The sequence below is a fragment of the Ahaetulla prasina genome, chromosome 4, assembly GCF_028640845.1.
Source record: "Ahaetulla prasina isolate Xishuangbanna chromosome 4, ASM2864084v1, whole genome shotgun sequence".
In the NCBI taxonomy this organism is placed as follows: Eukaryota; Metazoa; Chordata; class Lepidosauria; order Squamata; family Colubridae; genus Ahaetulla; species Ahaetulla prasina.
In genome coordinates this window covers 19,387,981-19,408,904 of record NC_080542.1, presented here as the reverse complement: position 1 = coordinate 19,408,904, position 20,924 = coordinate 19,387,981, and the positions used below count along the sequence as shown (strand labels likewise).

The following is a 20,924-nucleotide window of genomic DNA, read 5'->3' as shown; positions in this document are numbered from 1 at the left end:
GACCAGGGCCCTTGGGGTTTTTCCCATTCCCTGACTGGGGCCGTTGGGGGTAGAGGTCTGGACTCTTGGCAAGCCTGGCATTTTCCTACCCTCTCAGCAATCTCTGCGTCCATGAGTGGCCACCACACATAGCTTCTTGCTAGCCCCTTCATCCTTACGATCCCTGGGTGACCCTCGTGGAGGAGGTCCAATACCCTTCCCCTCAATTTCTCCGGGATTACCACTCGATCACCCCATAGCAGGCACCCCCCTTGAGCCGAGAGCTCCTCACGTTTTTTTACAAATTCCTTAAACCGTTCCCGGCAGCGGCCACCCTCTTGTACCCAACCGAGTACAGTCCTTAGCATAATGTCCCGGTATGATGCCGAGCCACTTCCTTAGATGTGACTGGGCCAGAGTCAAAGAGTCAATCAGCAGGATGGGCGTCCCGGTGGGGTCTTGATCGCCCCTGGCAGTGGGCATCTGCTTAACGCGTCCGCATGCCCCACTTCTTTTCCCGGTCGATGCTGCAGCTTGTAGGAATAAGCGGCTAAGAAAATAGTCCATCGGGTCAATCGTGGCGAAAGTGCCACAGGCGTTGGGCGGTCACCTGCCAGTATTCCTAACAGCGGTCTGTGGTCAGTTACAATTTCAAAGTCTCGCCCAAAAACATATTCGTGAAATTTTTTTACCCCTGACACAATTGCTAGCGCTTTCTTATCTAACTGGCTATAGTTCCTCTCTGTGGAGGACATCGTTCTGGAGTAGAAGGCTATAGGGGCTTCTGTGCCGTTTGGAAGTCTGTGGCTGAGCACAGCCCCCACCCCGTAAGGGGAGGCATCGCAAACCAGCACTAAGGGCAATGAGCTATGATATTGGATGAGCAGGCTATCGCTCGAGAGCAGGTTTTTTACTGCTTCGAAAGCCCTACTTTCTGACTTTCCCCAAGACCAAACAGTATTTTTCCCTAGAAGCTTATGCAGCGGTTCAGCAACGGTCGCTTTGTTTTTTAAAAAAACCGCGTAAAAATTCACTAGCCCCAGGAATGCCTGTAGCTCTGTATTGTTTTTGGGCGCTGGAGCCTTTCTAATTGCCTTGACCTTGCTCTCAGTGGGGTGAATTCCTTTCTTGTCTATTCGGTAGCCCAAGAATTCGACGGATTCTACCCCTATCTGGCATTTGTTCACTTTAACCTTTAGTCCGGCTGACCGGAAAATGCCCAGAACCTTTCTCAGACGCTCCCCCAATTCCTCTACGTTTTCGGCTGATATCAATACATCATCGAAGTAGGGAACTACCCTAGAGCCCTTGCAGAAGTTGTTCCATTAAGTTTTGGAACAGCCCCGGTGCCACACTCACCCCAAATTGTAATCGGGTACACTTGAATGCACCCCTGTGAGTTACAATCGTTTGGGCTTCGGCTGTGTTGGCGTCTACGGGCAGTTGCTGGTAGGCTTGGGCCAAGTCTAACTTTGCAAAGACTTGCCCTTGCCCCAAAGAGTGCAGCAAGTGTTGCACCACGGGAACCGGGTAAGCGCTTTTCTGTAAGGCTTTGTTTAGCGTCGCCTTGTAGTCAGCGCAGATTCTAATTGACCCATCTGGTTTTACTGGGGTGACGATTGGCGTCTCCCACTTTGCGTGATCGACTGGCACCAAAATCCCCTGATTTATGAGCTTATCTAGCTCCTTGTCAATTTTAGGTTTGAGGGCAAAAGGGACTCTCCTTGCCTTTAACCTAATGGGGGCTACCTGGGGGTCTAAGTTGAAGGAAATAGGGGTCCCCTTGTACTTGCCCAGGCAGTCCTTGAAGACATCTTGAACTCATTCATGAGTATGTCTTTCAGGTTACAGTCACTTCTGTAGATGCCAGTCACGCCCATGCCCAGTGCGCGAAACCAGTCTAGTCCCAACAAACTAGGCAGGGTCCCTTGACGATCGTGATGGGCAGGGTCTTCTTGTGTGGTCCGTGCTCGACTCGGACAGAGGTGGTCCCTCGAACAGGATTCGATTCCCTTGGTAGTCGTGGACTCGTGGCCGTTGTGTTTGCAGGTGGCGCCGCGACTGATGGCAGTGACTTCGCCAAAGTGTCCCAGGACATGATGGTGATTGCTGACCCGGTGTCCACTTCGAGTCGGCACCGTACTCCTTCTATTTTGGGTTTGGTGAAGATCTTCTTCTCCACTCGGGTTGAGGCGCGGCCTATGACCACAGTCGTTTGGTTCGAATCCGCGCCTTTTTTGTTTGAGCCAATCGCGGGTCGCCTTGCCGATCCCGCGCTCTGATTGGCCGATTTGAATTTTCGGCGGGAAGGTTGGGGAGCTCGACAGACTTGAGCTAGGTGCCCTTTCTTCTCGCACCGCCGACATGTTGCGTCCTTAAACTTGCAGCGTTGGCGCTGGTGTTGACCTCCGCAACTTCCGCATTCGTCCCGGTCCTCTTTTCCGCGTTTCTCGGTTCGGCAGACCCCTTCCTCATCCTCTCCGTCGGATTCGGTCTGGATCTCTTCTTGGTGCACCGGGGTTGACTTTGTGCTCGCCTTTGGTGTGAGAGGCTTTTGCAGTGTCTCCGCCGCTTGGGTGGACATTTCATGCGCTCTGGCTTCGTCCAGGGCGTTTGCCAGCGTCAGATTGCTTTTCGATAGCAGCCGCCTCCGCAATCGCATGTCTCGGACCCCCCTGATGAGTTGCTCCAGCAGCACCTCGTCCAGGTCTCGGTACCCACAGTCTTTGGAGGCTTTCCGCAGGGCGGCCATGTAGTCGCCGATGGATTCGCCCTCTAGCTGCCGGGCCTCTCCAAATTCAAAACGCCGCGTATTTGGACGGCGTTGGCGCGAAATGGTTTTTTAGCAGGGTTTGCAGAGTTTGCCACGATACCGATTGTATCGGCGTTGGCTCTGCCAGGGCTTCCGCGATGTCGATGACCTCGGGACCGCAGTGGCTCAAGAAGTATGCCCTTTTGCGGTTGTCTGGAACTCCTTGCAGTTCGTTGGCTTCTAGAAAGCTTTCGAAACGGGTCATGTACGTTCCCCATTTCTCTCTAGCTGGGTCAAACGGTGCGGGCGGAGTGTAACTGGCCATCTCCGCTTTTCTGCCCTGTGTTTGCTGGGTTCGGTTCTTCCGTGCTTCAGCTCGGTTCTGGTGCTCCTTAGCCTCGGTATCCCACCCTCGTCGCCAGTGTTAAGTTCGGGAAGTAACGAGGCTGGAGACCAGGGTAGTGACAACAGCTCTTTAATATATGGTGAACCCAGCTGCCAAGCTGGGGAAAAACAACCCTTTATATACTGTTTAACCGGCGGCTTCAACCAATCAGCAACGTGCTTGTTTCCCGCCAAAATATTTAAAGATACATAACAACAAGGTTATGTTAATTAATGGAATTACTTTGCATTGATTTATTGTCCATGGGCTAGAGTTCAAATGTCAGGTTTAGAGCATATGCAATCATTTGATCCACTTCCTTGCCAGCTTTTGCAATTAGAGTTCTCAGGATTTCCAAGACAGGAAATCAACAGAACTAGTAATGGGTTCTACTTACCTTTGGTACTGGTTTGGAACTGTGAGTGTGCACATGCACATGCTAGCTTCACTCACACGTGGTGCAGTGTCCATGTTGACGTCCAGGCGGGTGGGCGGAGACTCCCCCCTGCCGCCACTACTGATTCGCCCGAACCAGGCCAAACCGGTAGAAACCCACCACTGAACAAAACCCATATTTTTTTTCAGTGAGGCTAATATTAATTTGATGCTATTTTCTTTGCGGAAAATTCATTCTCCACTTTTCCATTATTAGAATATTATTATCTGTTCACTACACTGTGAAGGCACAGCAAAAATATTATTATATTTCAATAATCCTTTCCTTGTGTTTGTATATAATCAAGAGATTATTTCCCAGTTGCACAGCAAATAGTTTATTGAATACATACAAACACAAAGCAATTGTTTCCTCATTGCATAGATGTGATTCTACTGGTCAAGCATTATGGTTGATTTTTTAAAAAGTATTCTTTAAAAGAAAGTGCGTAAGTATCAAGGTTTTTTCAAAATCCTTTAACAATAGGCTCATGTTTATTACCCGGCTACTTGATCTGATACGCTGCTTAGATGCAGATTTGAAAATGAAAGCAAACTATGATGAAACATCTGTTTGTTGTTCTATTGAAAAGCAAATAAAGAATTAACTGGCTGTTTCCTTTTAAAGTAGCTGTAAAACTCACCCAAACTCTTTTGCATCCTTGACTTGGCAGAAAAACACAAAGGCATGAGATACACTGTCCCACACTACCAGTTCTGCTTTACCTTTACTGTGTATTTTTTAAAAACTGTATCTACTGTATTTATTTTAAAAGCAGACATGTAGACAAGATCTAAGAACAAATAAAAATTCCAACAATTTTGGAATTCCAAAAATACTGAACTAAACAGGAAAAACAACTTGGCCAACAACTGTTTGCAAAAAAAGTAACTTTCCCCCAATCAAAGCTGTTGGAAGAAAAATCCAATCTGGTTCCAAGCTGGGAAAAAGACGCTGGAAATAAAATGGAGGCTGGCTGCAGGAAAGAAGTTCTCTGTTTATTTGAGTGCCAGAAATTTTAGTTTCTGAGGTGGCTGACAAAATGGGTTTGAGATAGATGGGTTTTTATACATTATTTGGAGCCTCGTGATTGAGATGTCTGTTCATGTTTAATAGTCTAATGGCTGTTGCCAGATTCCTATGGGGTCGTTAGAGGTTATGGCTGGCTTTACAGGAAAAAGGGGAAATGCAAATCCTAGGCGTTTATCTGAGCGAATCTTGTTAGCTTTGGCTTATCTGATTGTGTCGCTTATCTGGAATCTCCATTTGTTCTTTGCTTATGGATAGAGTAGCCCAATTTTTCGGAATGGATACAAAATCTAAAAACTGGCCTCTTCATGGTTCTGCTTGAGGTTGTTTTCCTTTAGCAGGAAGACTGGGACTGCTTCCTGTCTTTGTTAAGATTTTTCTCTATTTCTCCTTTAGGGGAAATATTCTAACTGGCCTCTTTTTAATAGTAAGAATAATAAGAATAAATAATATTTTAATTTGGGGAGGAGACGGCCTTCCTACAAAGCTAAGATAGAAAATTAATTCAGAAAATTAAGTAAGACAGTTGTTAAAGTCAATTTTCCTTCATTTTATGACTTTTTGTGTCATAGTTGTTAAATGATTCACTGCAGTTGTTAAGTTAGTAACCCAGTTGTTAAGTCAATCTGGCCTCCCCCTTGATTTTGCTAGTCAGAAGTTTGCAAAAGGTGATCACATGACTCCCAATCATCATAAATATGAGTTAGTTGTCAAGAGAGTGAATTTTGATCAGGTGATGATGGGGATGCTGCAGTGATCATAATCAGAGGTGGGTTGCTGCTGGTTCAGACCGGTTCTCCTGAACCGGTTGTTCAGATTCTGTGCAATTCGGAGAACCGGCAAATCGAACCACCGGCTGGCTCCGCCCAGCCCCTTTTTTGGCCCGTTTTCAACTGTCTTTTGGGCAGTTTTCAGGCCGTTTTTGGGCCGCTTTCAACCATTCTTTTGGCCAAAATTGGCCTAAAAAACAGCCTGAAAGTGGCCCAAAAACCATCCCAGAGGTGGGTTTCAGCAGGTTCTGACCAGTTCTGGAGAACCGGTAGTGGAAATTTTGAGTTGTTTGGAGAACCGGTAGTAAAAATTCTGACTGGCCCTGACCCCATCTATTCTCTGCCTCCTGAGTCCCAGCTGATCAGGAGGAAATGGGGATTTTGCAGTATCCTTCCCCTGGAGTGGGGTGGGAATGGAGATTTTACAGTATCCTTCCCCTGCCACAACCACCAAGCCACGCCTACCAAGCCATGCCATGCCCACCAAAAAGTTTTGAAACCCACCACTGAACACCCCCCCAAAAAAAACAGGCCATTTTTTGGGCCATTTTCAGGCCATTTTTGGGGCTTTTTCAGGCCATTTTTCCAGCCAAAAACAGCCTGGAAAATGGCCTGAAAATGGCCCAAAAAAGCTGGCTCTGAGAGGAAGAGAAGCTGGGTGAAGAGAGCCAGACCCAGATGTGTCCCGGGTCCCCTCGTCCCAGAAGCAGCAACCTCGCACTCTTCCCCTCTGCTATCCCCCTTCTTCGCACAGGATTTCAGTGTGCTCCCGTTTCTGTGTGGCACTCTCCCTTCAATGCTAGCGGCCACTTCTGCCCTCTTCTCCCTCTTCATCTCCGCTGCTGGGTGATCCTGTGCGAAGAAGGGAACTAGCAGAGAGGGGAGAGAGTGAGGTTGTTGCTTCTGGGATGAGAGGACCCAGGAAGTATCTGGGTCCAGCTTACTCAGTTTCTCTTCCTCTTGCAGCAAGCTTTCCCAGTCAAGATTTATTTTTATTTATTTATTTATTTTATTAGATTTATAGACCGCCCTTCTCCTGAAGGACTCAGGGCGGTGTACAGCCAAAGTAAAAAAGAAACAATGTACAATTAAAAGTAAAATTAAAAAACTTATTATACAGTGTGGCCGAAAATTAAAATGGTTAAAAATCTAAAAACCCCAATTTAAGACTTAAATAAAATTTAAAAATCCGAAATCTAGACAATTTAAGAAAGCCTCGCACGAACAAACAAATATGTTTTCAGTTCACGGCGAAAGGTCCGAAGGTCAGGTATTTGGCGTAAACCAGGGGGAAGTTCATTCCAAAGAGTAGGAGCCCCCACAGAGAAGGATCTTCCCCTGGGGGCCGCCAGCCGACATTGCCTGGCGGACGGCACCCTGAGAAGTCCTTCTCTGAGAGATATTGATTGACACAATATCTCTCTCTCTCTTTCTCTCTCTCTCTCTCTCTCTCTCTCTCACACACACACACACACACACAGAGAGAGGTTGGATCTTTCTTTCCTCCTGCCCGCCCCTCCCACGGAACCCCTGGATTCCCTTCCCAACCCTGCCTGTCCCATACAGGTACCACCCACACAAGTGATGTAGAGTTGACAATGCCCACTCAGTCACACGACACACATCCCAGCCACGCCCACCCAGCCAATCATTAGGGCAGAGAACCAGTTGCTAGAAAATTTGGAGTCCACCACTGGTCATAAGTATGAAAAATAGTCATAATTTGGTGAAATCCAAATTTTTTTACTACCGGTTCTGTGGCATGGCTTGATGGGCATAGTGTGGCTTGGAGGGCGTAGCTTGGTGGGCATGACAGGGGAAGGATACTGCAAAATCTCCATTCCCTCCCCATTCTGGGACCAGCCAGAGGTGATATTTCCAAACTACTCAAAATTTCCGCTACTGGTTGTCCAAAACCTGTCAAAACTTGCTGGATTTCAACCCTGGTCATAAGTCACTTTTTTCAGTGCCATTGTAACGATCACTAAATGAATGGTTGTAAGTTGAGGGCTATCTGTATGGCCAGGACTTTTTGCCATAGAGTAAACTATCTACACTGGTTAAAAAATGCTGGAAGTCATCATTTTAATAATCTCCCACCAGCCATGCGGAACTGAGACTGTGCTCTCTCTCTCCGTTCAATTTCAAGGGCAAAGCAATATCACCAGTACAGGTAGTCCTCAAATGATGTGTAACTGTAAAATTTGTCGTTAAGTGATATGGCTGTTAAGTGAAACATCTTGACCTATTTTATGGGTATTTTGCTATGGTCGTTAAGTGAGGCATCACAAGTCTGAGGCTTGTGAGTTCCTGCAAGTTTGCTTTTTTTGGAAGTCGACCGGGAAGGTCACAAATGGTGATCATGTGACTACAGGACATTACAACTGTCATAAGTGCAAGCTGGTTGCCAAACACCCTGATTGCGATCACATGACCGTGGGGACCCTGTGACGGTTGTAAGTGCGAGGATGGTCATAAATATCCTTTTTCCGTGCCTTCGTAACTTTGAAAGGTCACTAAACAAATGCTTTTTGTTTGAGGATTACCTGTAAGCCATTTGCTTTAACAGGAACTTCTGAATTAAAACTGGATGTTTGGATGGATGGATGGGTGGATGGATGGGTGGGGGGTGGGGAGGTGGGTGGATGGGTGGGTAGATGGATGGGTGGGTGGGTAAGTGGTCTACTCATTTCTCCTTGCCTCATTTTATCAATCAAAATTTCTCTGCATGAGGTTGGGCTTCACTTAGGAGAAAAAATTCTACTGGGCTGATATGGTCACCTGATTTTTCTTCTCATGAGCAAACATAACGAAGCATGAATAACATCCCCTTGATGAGTAACCGAGAACTTGCCAAAACCTCCATTGTGCTGTGTCAGCCCATATTTTAAAAAACAGCACGCATTTGGATTGTTTCCAGTATCCGGTATGAAAATAAGGCAGGAAGACCCTATGGAAACCTCAAGAATGAGGTTATGGGAATGACACTTAGAATTCTTTTAAAAATAACTTACTTTTATACCTGTTTAGAGTAAAGTACTGTAAAGAGCTTGCATGGAAGAAAGCTTTATTTGGTTCTTAATGAGGTGGAATTGATGAGATGGAAAGAGGAGACAAGCTTGAAATTTGGCAGAGCTGGAAGCCTTATCAACTGGGGCTCTTTCTCTGGCATATCAAATATATCAGTGGTGAAATCCTACCGGTTCGCACCGATTCGGGTAAACCGTTAGTGATAAAATTTACCGGTTCGGTGAACCAGTAGTAAAAAAAAGCTACTGGTTGGTCCAAACCAGTATTTCCGACAATCAGCTGTGCCGCATGATTTATCCTGCTTTCTAGCGAATCTAAATCGCATGGCACAGCTATTCCCCCCCCCTCACTGTTCCACTTATCTTCAAACAGCTGCTTTTTCTGCATGAAGTGTATGCATGTGCGCACAGTGTGTTTGCAGTGTACTTGCATGTGCGCACTGTGTTTGGTGTGCACTGCGTATGTGTGCATAGTGCATTTTGTGCACATTGTGCATGCGCACACAGTGTGCATTTGGTGCACATTGTGCATGTGCATGCGCACACGCAGCATGTGTCTGGCATACACTGTGCATGCACATGGGCATCGTGCATCTACTCTAAATCAATGTTTCTCGTCCCTCAGCAACTTTAAGTGGGCTTCAATTCCCAGAATTCCTCAATCAACATGCAGGCTGGGGAATTCTGGGAGTTGAAGTCCACATCTCTGAAGTTGCGAAGGTTGGAAAACACTGCATTAAATGGGATATGATTACTTTCCATATTTTCATGTGTACTTTTTGCCATATTAAAATTTGCATACCTTTCAGAGAGGATTGGGAGATTGCAGCCCAAGGTGTCATGAGGTACCAGCACATACCAATGCCAATAGATAAAAGTTCAGTGCGGCGAAGGCAGAAGGTTTCAATTTAAAGTCAGTGTTCAATGATTCAACCATTATGGTTTTTGTTCCACCAACTGCATACCCTGTAGAAATCAGGCTGCAATTTTCACCAGTAAAACATTTGAGTGTGGCTTGGTGGGCGTGGTGTGGCTTGGTGGGTGTGGCAGGGGAAGGATACTACAAAATCTCCTTTCCCACCCCTCTGTAGGGGAAAGATACTGCAAAATCCCCATTCCCTCTCCACTCCTGGGAGAAGGATATTGCAAACTCTCCATTCCCGCCCCACTCTGGGGCCAGCCAGAGGTGATATTTGCCAGTTCTCCGAACTGATCAAAATATCTGCCACCGGTTCTCCGAACTGATCAAAATTTCTGCTACCGATTCTCCAGAACCTGTCAGAACCTGCTGGATTTCACCCCTGATTTGAGCACTCTTCCAAATCAAGCAGAACTTGATTCCTTCTGGTCATACACATTACGTTCATTTCTGGATCTATCGGTCCTTCAGAAACCCAAGTTTCTGAAGAAGTCTAGAAGTTCCCTGAAGTTTTCAGTTAAACAATGAGCTTGTGAGAGTGAGTGGCAAGGAAATGTCAATGAAATTGTCCTAAAAGGAAATTGGTCAAGGAGACTCTTAATTGTAGTCAGGCAGGCATGGAGCTTAATACTAGCAAAGAAGCTGCAATAGAGGAAGCTCCAAATCTTGTTTGACTTCAGGCCAAGTTCAAGGAATGGGAAAGCAAAAGACAGAAAGGAAAGGGTGAAAAAATGTTAGATAGCAGCCAAATATTACACAAAGGAGTGACAAAACCGGGCCATAGTTCACAATGAAGAGTGATGAAACATTAGTGATCTTTTTCTTTCTAAAATTTCAACAGTGCAAACCAGAAATAGAAGTATTTCCCAAATTTATAAGGGAAAGTCAGTTCTCAATATACTTGGAAAAAGTCAGTTCCTCTTCTAGAAGTCGCAAAATACAATTAAAGATTAACTATGAAATCAAATTGGCTAATATTTACTTCCCTGCATTTATTTCTTTCCGCTTCTTGTTTTCTTTATGTCAGCATTTCAATTTGAGTGTTTTTAAAAAAAAAATTGCTGACATGTTGGGAACAAAGAAAGACTGCAGCATCATGTTTAACAGAAGTGATTTTATGAGTGTTGATTAAAAATGATCTTATTGTGTCATCACTATAGTATGTAAAACAACACAATAGTAATTGTGCAATAGAAAGAATAATAATATACAGGTAGTCCTTGACTTGCGTCCAGTTTCTTAGTGATTATATAAAGTTACGACAGATCTTCCTAGGACTGTTCCGATGGTTGCCCCCCCCCATGGTCACATGATTACATTTTGGGTGGCTTGGCAACCTGCTTGCATTTACATCCATTTACAATATCCCAGTCACATGACCAGGATTTCCACGTTTTCTGCTAGAAACCGGTGTTTACTTCCTGTTTCTGACAAAAGACACCCATTGTGAGCAATGAATTCGCTTAACAACCATGTTTCCTTAACGATCACTGCATTCTCTTTAACAACTACGGCATTCACTTAACAATTCTGGCAAAAAAAGATCATCATGTATGGTCATGTGGTGACCTGTTTAATAACCCAACACATCTTGCGATCGTAATTCTGGACTCAATTACTGTCATAAGCTGAGGACCACTTGATAAACTGAACTGAAACTTTTTTAAAAAAAAGGAAGAGTAGAAACTTCAAATTAACATTAACTAGTTCAGGCCTTTAAGATGTTGTGAAATCTAGAGTATATGTAGGTTGGATCAAATTCTTCAGGAAACCAGTGTTTTTCAAACCTGGCAACTTGATTTGTGGATTTCAGATCCTAGCAGAGGAGGGCTTCATATAATTTAACAACCGGTTCGCCCAGAATCAAAGATGTGTGTGTGTGCCTTGCGCACATGTGTGTTGTGTCAAAAATACAACAATTGTATAGGATGGGGTAGCTTCACTCTCGTGCGTGCCTTGCACACATGCACACTTCATCAAAAACACGGCAATTGTATAAGACGGGACAGCATCGGGGCGAGTAGGCAGGCCTAGCAGTTGGCTATAACTACCAGTTCTCCCGAACCGGCTGAATCCCACCCTTGGATCCCAGTGAAAAATGCTCATTTGAACCATATAGCACAAGGCACTGTTCCATCTTCTCATTTCTACAATATAAGCACATTTAAAGAGTAACCAAGAAAACCAATCTGTTTTAAGGGTAGCAGATCTGCAAAATTCCAGAAAAACTATTTGGCGGCAACAAAGATTGGGAATATTTTTTTTTTGTAGATCTTGTGATTCATTCATTCTTTAAACTCCTTCATCACTCTAGCTCAAGGGTGCCAAACTGGATTTCATTGAGGGCCGCATCATGGTTGTGCTTGACCTCAGGGGCCTGGGGTGGGCGTGGCCAGGGTGGGCACGGCGCCCCAGTTGTGTCTGGGGCGCCTGTGGAAGCCTGAGCGCTCTCCCAGCAAAAACAGGCTCCCAAGCTCCATTTCTGGCTGCTATGGCCTCCTGAAACCCTCTGCTGGTGAAAATGGAGCTCATGAGGGCTGCCCATGGGCCAGAAATAGAGTGGCATTTCGCTGGCAGGGGCACCCCAAGCCGGTCTTTTGTTGTTTCCAGGGCAGTTCCGCAGGCCAGATCTAAGCATCCTGCGGCCCAGATCCAGCCCCTGAGCCTTGAATTTGACATCGCTGCTCTAGCTGGTTGGCTATTCAAAGTTTATTTTTCTGCAAAATAATAGCTAGTCTTGATATTCGATGTAGAATTCACTATGCATATACTTAGGTAATACCTAATTCTTTCTGAACAGAGGTATAGGTAGGGTTCACTTACAGCCATTTGTTTAGAGACCATTTGAAGTTACCAGGGCACTGAAAAAAGTTCTCGCACTTAGCAACCATTGTGGTATCCCCACAATCACATGATCAAAGTTTAGGTGCTTGGCGTGGTTGCTATGTTAACTTTATGAGCTTCAAGCAAATTCAGTGGGGAAGCTGGATTCACTTAACAGCTGTGGCAAAAAAGGTTGCAAAATCGGCCTTAACACCTGTCTTGCTTAGCAGTGGTAATTCTGGTCCTGATTGTGGTCATAAGTAAAGGACTACCTGTAGTATAGTTATTTCATTTCATTTCATTTTGTGCTTCTTTTTAGGAAGAAAAGGTCAAGATCTGGTCTGACAGAACAGTCACCCTTCCTGTTCTTCTGCATATAACTGGATCTCTAAAAACTATACAGGTAGTCCTAGACTTATTGGCCACAATACAGCCCAAAGTTTATTTTGCTAAACGAGACATTTCTTAAATGGGTTTTCCTCCATTTTACGACCTTTTTTGCCACAGTTGTTAAGTGAATCATTGCACTTGTTAAGTTAGTAACATGGTTGTTAAGTGAATCTGGCTGCCCCATTGACTTGAATTGTCAGAAAGTCGTAAACAGGATCACATGATCTCGGGACACTGCAATCGTCATAAATATGATCATGATGCTTCAATGGTTGTAAGTGTGAAAAATGGTCATAAGTTAATTTTTTTCAGTGATGTTGTAACTTTGAACAGTCACTAAATGAACTGTTGTAAGTCAAGGACTACCTGCAAGTCTAATAATTACTGACCAGAAGACAGGAATTAATTGATACAGAAGTGGTTCCTAAAACTGCATGGACCACTTTCAGGAAATCAGAACTCTGCAATATTATAAGAAAAGAAAGAGAATGCAAAATTGGTTACCCCAAACGAAACCGAAATGGCTGCCACCCACCATTTACCCTGACTGTAATCTGTTCTGCTTAACATCCCTTCTATTTGTCAAGCTGTCTAAATATTTCACCACTCCGAAACCAAACGCAGGTTCCTGGGACTAACACCATAATGAAGTGTACTGTACAAACAGCACATTTGATTGTGTTTTCATAAGATAAGTTCCTTCTCTTAGTCAGGATCAGAGGTCAAGTAACCCTTCCGCACTGGTGATTCATTTTTTTATAGCGGCTGGGGACGTGATTTATGCATCTGCAAAATGGCCGACAGGAGAGGCGAAGCCATTTTACATAAGTGTCGAAAAGGCAGACGGATAGAATGCCCATCAGCACACCCTCTGCTCCCATTTTGCACGTAAGCATGATTTAAATACAGTATATTTGCTGTAAATAAAGCTGACATTAAAAGCTGTATTTTGCTTTGCACTTCACTTTGTTTCTTTAATTTTATTTAGGGCAAAAAAAAAAACCTTCAAAAGGGGAGAATGGAGAAGTTGGTAGGTAGTAGAGAAGATAATTGGAAGTAGATGGATAGGTTTTCTATAATTGAGAAAGTCTAGAAGATCATCTAAAAAAAGGGACCCAGGGAAAACTATAATAGACTTTGGTGCCAAAACATCAGAAGTCTCGTGTCCATTTTCCGACCAACCAATTCCTAAAAGCTTTTAATGAAACTTGTTACAGGTAACCCTTGGTTTACAACCATTCATTTAGTGACCATTTGAATTATAACAACATACAAAAAAATGGCATGTCTGTTTTTCACACTAATAACTGTTGCAGCATCCCCACGGTCAGGTGATCAAAATTCGGGCACTGGGCAATTGGCATATATGTATGATGGCAGCAGTGTCCCGAGGTCATGTGATCAACTTTTGCGACCTTTGGACAAGCAGCATCAGCGAGGAAGCCAGATTCACTTAACAACTGTATTATAAACTTAACAACTGCAGTGATTCACTTAACAACTGTGGCAATTTCAAAATGGAGCCGAAACTCACTTAACAATTGTCTTGCTCAGAATTGGAAACGTTAGGCTCAATTGTGGTCATAAGTCGAGGACTACACATGATTGGAAAAAACTCCTGCAAAGACCTGTTCACTCTGGTTCAATTAACAGTAGAGTACAAGAGGCCAACTGCACATTTGCATTATATGGGAGAAGCGGACGGGGATGTCCCTCTCTTTATGATGTGCAAATAGTCAAAATTATTTCACCAACATTTGCCGATTTTCTTTGTTCTGTCATGGAAAAGAAAATGAGCCCTCTGTGAACTCCATAACCACCGTTCAGGAAGTGATGGCAATTGGAAATAAAAGCGATTGCTCAAACATTTATGAGAAAGACAGGAAGTGGGCCTTTTTTACTGGGCAAAAATGAGGAAACTGCATGGCAGAGTTGGCCGATGAGCTGAATCATAAAAATTAGAAAGGAACCCCAAGAGAAAGGAAAACAAACTCAAATACCCCTCAGAGGTGTTTTCTGGCTAGCTGAAAGACAGGGGATGGAATATGGGGTGGGTGGGTGGAGGGGGTGCTGATGCGAATCCTTAAAACATCCCAAAAAATCTAATATAAGATCCCCTTTTACACTATAAGTTAAAGAGAACTGAAATTCATTCATCTGTCTATTATCATCTGTCTGTCTATCAGTATCTATCATCTTTAATCAGATCATCTCATATTTCTTTCTCTCTCACACACACACAGAAATCTATCAGCCTTCAATCCATCCATCTATCTGTCCGTCCATCTATCCACCCATCCTATCTGTCTATCTATCTATCTATCTATCTATCTATCTATCTATCTATCTATCTATCTATCTATCTATCTATCTATCTATCTATCATCTATTTCTATCTACCAGTATCTATCATCTCTAATCATCTCTCCTTTCCCATCCATCCATGCATCCATGCATCCATCTATCCATCTATTTATTATCTATTACCTATCATCTATCTACCGTATTTCTCTGAAAATAAGACCCTGTCTATTTATTTTTTTTGAACCCTGAAATTTGGCCTTATTGCCATGCATGTTCAAAAGCCTGATTGGACTTATTATCAGAGGATGTCTTATTTTGGGAAAAACAGGATATCTACCTATTAGCATCTATCATCTCTAATCATCTCTCTTCCCTCTTCCCTCTCATCCATCTTTCTATCCGTCTGCCCATCCATCTGTCTGTCTGTCTGTCTATCTATCTATCTATCTATCTATCTATCTATCTATCTATCTATCGATCGATCGATCGATCGATCTAGTGCAAGATTGGAAGATGTGGAGAGACCTCATCCATAGAATGAATGAATTAATTAATTAATTTGTCGACAAGTACAAGGAAACAAGTAACAGTATAGACATAGACATGGACACATGAAAAAAAATTGGTACAAATAAAAGGATATAAATAGGCAAAACATAGCCATAAACACATAGAATGATTACATATAAATGGGGACAGTAGGACAGGGCTGGTAGGCATGCTGGTGCACTTATGCATGCCCCCTTAGGGACCTCTTAAGAAACATGAAAAACTGTCCACGGTAGACAGTTTAAGGTAAAAAGTATGGGGATTAGAGAGACTAACAACAGGATCAGGTAGAGTGTTCCAGACATTTACTACTCTATTGCAAAAGTCATATTTCCTACAATTAAGTTTAGAACGAATTACATCGAGTTTAAATCTATTGATCGCCCTTGTGTTATTATGGCTGAAATTAAATTACTCATTTATAGGTAGAACGTTTTGGTAAATAATCTTATGAACTAAGCATAGGTCGGAATGGTAGACGATGTAGTTTGAGGCTATCTAGACCTAAAATTTCAAGCCTGATGGTATAGGAAATTGCCAAGAGTCGGACATGACTGAATGGATAATACCATCATGTCTGCCTGCCTGCCTACCTGTTCTTCTATCTATTTACCTGTCTTCTATCTATTTTCTCCCCCTCCCCCTCCCTCCCTCTCTCTCTCCACCATTCAGGAGGATCTGTGGAAGAATCTCTGTATATATTTTAGTCTCCCATCAGTGCTCTTTCTATCCTGATTCCCATTTTACAAATAGACTGACCACTGGTCTAACCAATTAGAATTTGTTCCTAGCCAAAAGGTTGGCACAATGATACCACACCCTGCAGCTCACACCCTGATCCAAGGTTCCTCCCTATGAATCCTCTTGACAGTTCCTGGTTGGCATTTAGCAATATTTGCTCATTTTCTTCCTGAGAAACATTTTGAGAAAAGATGCTTCTTAGGAATGGTCAGATAAGAGAAGGTGTAGCCTGCAACTGCATAACGGGTGGAGAAAGAGACTGAAAAGGACAGGAACCCTTCGTAACTGCTCAGGCTGTAAAGGAGACAGTAGAAGATTTGTACTTTCAGACTTGCAAGATTCTGTTAATGTAGGCTTACCAAAAAATAGTATTAACACATCTGATCGTATTCCCAGTCTGGTCTACCTGGAAAGGCTGACACTTCCTTTTTCTTCCAAACTGCTGATTTAAAGATTTTTTTTTCCTGGAGAGATTTGAGGGCTGAGACCCAATTAATATGAAGCCATTGACTTTTGATACGTTTAAACAATCATTTTTCAGCATCTGGTATCTTCTTCTTCTTCTTATTATTATTATTATTCGAATTTATATACCGCCCTATCTCCCAAAGGACTCAGGGCGGTTCACAGGCATATAAAACATCAATATCAATATACAAATTAAAATAATCCTTAAAAAACTTATTCTAGCGCCCGAATTATTAAAAATAGAAATATAAATATCAAATATAAAATATTAAAATCAATTTAAAACCCCTCTAAATTTAAAAATCTAAGCCAGTCCTGCACAGATGAATAAATGTGTCTTAAGCTCGCGACGGAAGGTTCGAAGGTCAGGAAGTTGACGGAGTCCTGGGGGGAGTTCGTTCCAGAGGGTGGGAGCCCCCACAGAGAAGGCCCTTCCCCTGGTGAAGGAGAAGGTGACATGTCATTCTTGGTGACATGGATCTAACAGCAGCAAATAGTGTACTTCCAGCTAGCTTTTATTAAGCCATAAACACTAAAGTTAGGAATGTAACAGTAATAGAGTTGGAAGGGACCTTGGAGATCATCTAGTCCAACCCCCTGCTCACGCAGGAGACCTGTATTAGGGATTCGAACCACCGAACTGCCGACCTTTCTGATCAACAAGCTCAGTGTCTTAGCCACTGAGCCACCTAGTCTGCCAAGTATTATAATGCACTTAATGTGGGGCAATCATATTTGCATATTATAGTTCCCGTTGACAGGATATTTAAGCTTCTTTTAAAAAGCAGGATAGATCTTCAGTTTAAGCAACCCGGAGCATCAAGACCAATGGTGTCCAACCTTGGCGGTTTTAAGACCTGTGGACTTTAATTCCCAGAATTTTGGGAGTTGAAGTCCACAAGTCTTAAAACCACCAAGGTTGGACACCCCGATTTAGGCATGAATAAAATCATGGAAGCATATAATGACAGAATGGAAAGAGACACTGGAGCTCATATAGTCCAATCCTCTGCCCACTCCAGGAATCAACTATAGGAGCATTTAATTAATCAGGAACATTTTTGGAGGGATGGAAGGGGGTATCCAAAAAGTCAAAACGGTGGCTATAGCCTTGTGATGGAAGTCTTAGGTATGTTGCACATGCACTTTAAAAAGAGGCTGAGTCACAATCACCTCCCTGCACTTTTGGGATGTTTAAAAGATTATATGGTGAAACTTCTTTTTTGTCAATGTGTGAACAAGCTTCAGTGTTGCGACGGTCTGGTAATGAACTAGTCCTCATGAAGCACTTATATTACATGGCAACCCACATTGAACCCAGCTGTGGGTTTATGGATCATGATTTCTGGTTTCATCTTAAACCAGCCCTTGCTGTGCACCAGATGTGAACCCCAGGCTATGATATTCTTGATGCCAGAATTTCTCCATTAGCATTATTAGCAATAGACAAGATTTGTAACCATCCGGAGTGACTCCATAGGTGCTAAATGCTTGATCCAGCATTTCTAGCTCTGTGATTTTGGTGTTAGGAATTTGACTGCGCCCCCTTACCAAGGCCCTATCGAGGGCTGAGGAATTCCCAGCCATTCAGCAAGACAAGGCAGGCCTGTTTCTGGGTCACCTGTGCCTAAGGAAGGATTCACACAACTCCTCCCCTTTTTCCCCACCTGACACGTGGCCTTCTCCTCTCGTTTCCACAGCTCAGTCATCCTCGCATACCTGGCAAACAACCGTCTCAGGCAACGCTATCTGAGCTGGCAAAGGAGAAGCCCTTTTAGCAGGAGCCAAGCCTCCTATGAACCCCGAGGGGAAGGGGGAGTCTGAATGTGCATGTATTTGGCATGTATGACAAAGAAAGCAAGAGAGAGAGAGCCATGATCTCTCACAAGGGAGTGAGCCCTGATGTTAGGGTTGTGCTCTTGGCATCAGTCACTACACGACTACATGTTTAATGCTGACGAATATTATCTGAGGCCTGACCTGAACCTTGGTGTGGTTGATGAAAACAGATGTCCATCAAGATCCATCTTTTGGGGTGCCCTTCCTAGGTGCTGGAATGCCGTATTGCCAAGTCCTGGTAAGGTATTTTTCCCCCATCCCTTGATACCTTGGAATACAGCTTCCATCATACCCTGCCAGATCATGCTGTAGGACACAATAATAGCTACAGTCAGCAGCTCATGTGATTGGCCTTAAGTTAACAAAAACTCCATGAGGATGTTTCAGACTGTTATGACCTTCCAAAGACGTGTGGCTTTTGTTCATTTTCGTCATGAACCTCAACTTTATACCATGGTTTATGTTGTAAATATTGCCACTGTGTTTTTCTAAGTAAAAAAGGAAACAGGATTACAGAAATTTGTAGAATTAAAAGTGAAAGAAGCAGAGTAGGTCTCCTTCTGGTCAACCCAACACCTAGTGACTTCATGGACATGCCTTGGTAGTTTCATGATACATTGTGGAATCGGCTTCTTGCGACCCTTTTGGCTTACTACAGCTCTGCTTATTTCTAATGGTTCCCCACCTATGTCCTTGCTTCATTGTTCTACCTCACTATTTGAGATCATTCAAGGTCAGATATTGCCAAAAAATGGGTAATTTTTTGAAATAATATTGTTGTCCTTCCTTGTCACCACTGAAATCATGTTCTCCTGGCCCATTCCTTCTTTTTATTCATTTTAGACCAGTTTTTTCTCAACCATGGTAGTTTGAAGATGTATGGACTTCTATTCCAAGAATTCCCCAGCTATGCTTTAGATCAATTCTTTGACTCTTCTATCTAATCCGTCTTTCCTCTCCTAATTCTGGTGGGCACTTTCATCTTGGAGAGCTAATCTCTATGATCCTCTCTCCTTTTTGCTCTCTTTCCTAAAGTTCTGAGCACCCAACATAGCAGTTCACACAGCATCTGAACACTTATTGCTTAACCTGTCCATCTCTACATTTTCTTTCAACCTGGGCTATGGAGGAGGAGGAGGAGGAAGAGGATGTGAAGGGGATGTGTGTGCAGGAGTAGAGGAGGAGGAAGGAAGATTCTCCAAGAATGAGGCTCTTGAATTAAGGCAGTGATGATGGCTTAGAAGTTTATTTTTCTTTGGAGGTGCATCCTGCACAGTTTTTTCCAAAGGAAAATATATGCATTGATCTGAACATTGGTGATCCAATCTAGAAGAGGGTTGCAGCAACTACAAAGAAAAATAAGTTCAAAGAAGGGACCTGGAAAGCAGAATATGGTTCTCATGAAAAGAGAGCAAATTGTCATATATTCAATGAACCTTAATTGCTGTTGCTGTTGTTTTTATTGCTAAGGAAAACAGTCTATCAGTTGTAGAACATCTTGTAATAAATGCCAGCCTAACTTTATCATTCCTGGCTAAAGGGATTCAGAATGACTCATGGATGCTGCTTTATAAAAGTATTCATTAAAATACAGTTTCTTATCTTACATCTGGGAGAACTTTGAAGAACGGGAAGATACACGTTGTTCCAGCTAACGGGAGACTGAGCTCATGTACTTGGCTGCAGGTCCATCCGCATATCCACGATGAGCTGTTTCTTCCTGTCCTTGAAATAGAAGGAAAAGTATTACTTTAGAGAGTGAAGAAACTCACACTTACTTTTTATGCGATGAGATGAGAAAATAACTCAGGTTGCCTTCAAGGGAGTAATTGGTTCTCCAATGCTGGGAAGAAGCAGTTTCATTTCACTTATCGATCTCTAACCAAAGTGGATTGGATGGGATCGCTGGTGCTCTTTGAGCTTGTTGGTTTTCTTGCAGACGTTTTATTACCAAACTAGGCAACATCATCAAGTTTAAGATATGTAGTCTTCAACTGATGTTACCTGTTTGGTAAATGAAACATCTGCAAGAAAACAATTAAGCTCAGAGAGCACTGAGGATCACACAGATTAACCCTGAGCTACAAGCAGTAGTGGATTTCACTTACCTTCGCTACTGGTTCGGAACTGTGAACGTGCGTGTGTGCGCGCTCACTTCACTCGTGCACAGTGCTTCTGCACATGTGTAGAACCTTCTGCGCATGTGCAAAGCATCCATGATGATGTTCAGGAAAGTGGGCGGAGCCTCCTCCTGCTGCCACCGCTACTGGTTCACCCGAATCAGGGTGAACCGGTAGAAACCCACACTGGTTACCAGTATTCTCTTCCATTAGAATTGGATGGGATTGATACCACAATTCAGCTCAAAAAGAGAAGAATGCAAGGATCAAAAGATTTAAGTAGCCGAAAGAACACACATCAAACTGGGAATGTGGCATTATAATTCCAGATTTAATTGTATAAATCTCTAAACAAGACATGCATAGTTACAGATCGTCAGCTCCTTTGCTC

The 20,924-nt window shown here is 43.3% G+C and overlaps 1 protein-coding gene across 1 annotated transcript in view; it reads right to left on the bottom strand.

Moving 5' to 3' along the window:
• VKORC1 (vitamin K epoxide reductase complex subunit 1) overlaps positions 1–20,924 on the bottom strand; it is an 88,289-nt gene that overhangs the window by 21,889 nt on the left and 45,476 nt on the right. Inside the window, exon 2 of the mRNA XM_058180275.1 lies at positions 20,021–20,138. The gene's annotated coding sequence lies outside the window, so the exon portion shown is untranslated. The remainder of the gene's footprint in view (positions 1–20,020; positions 20,139–20,924) is intronic.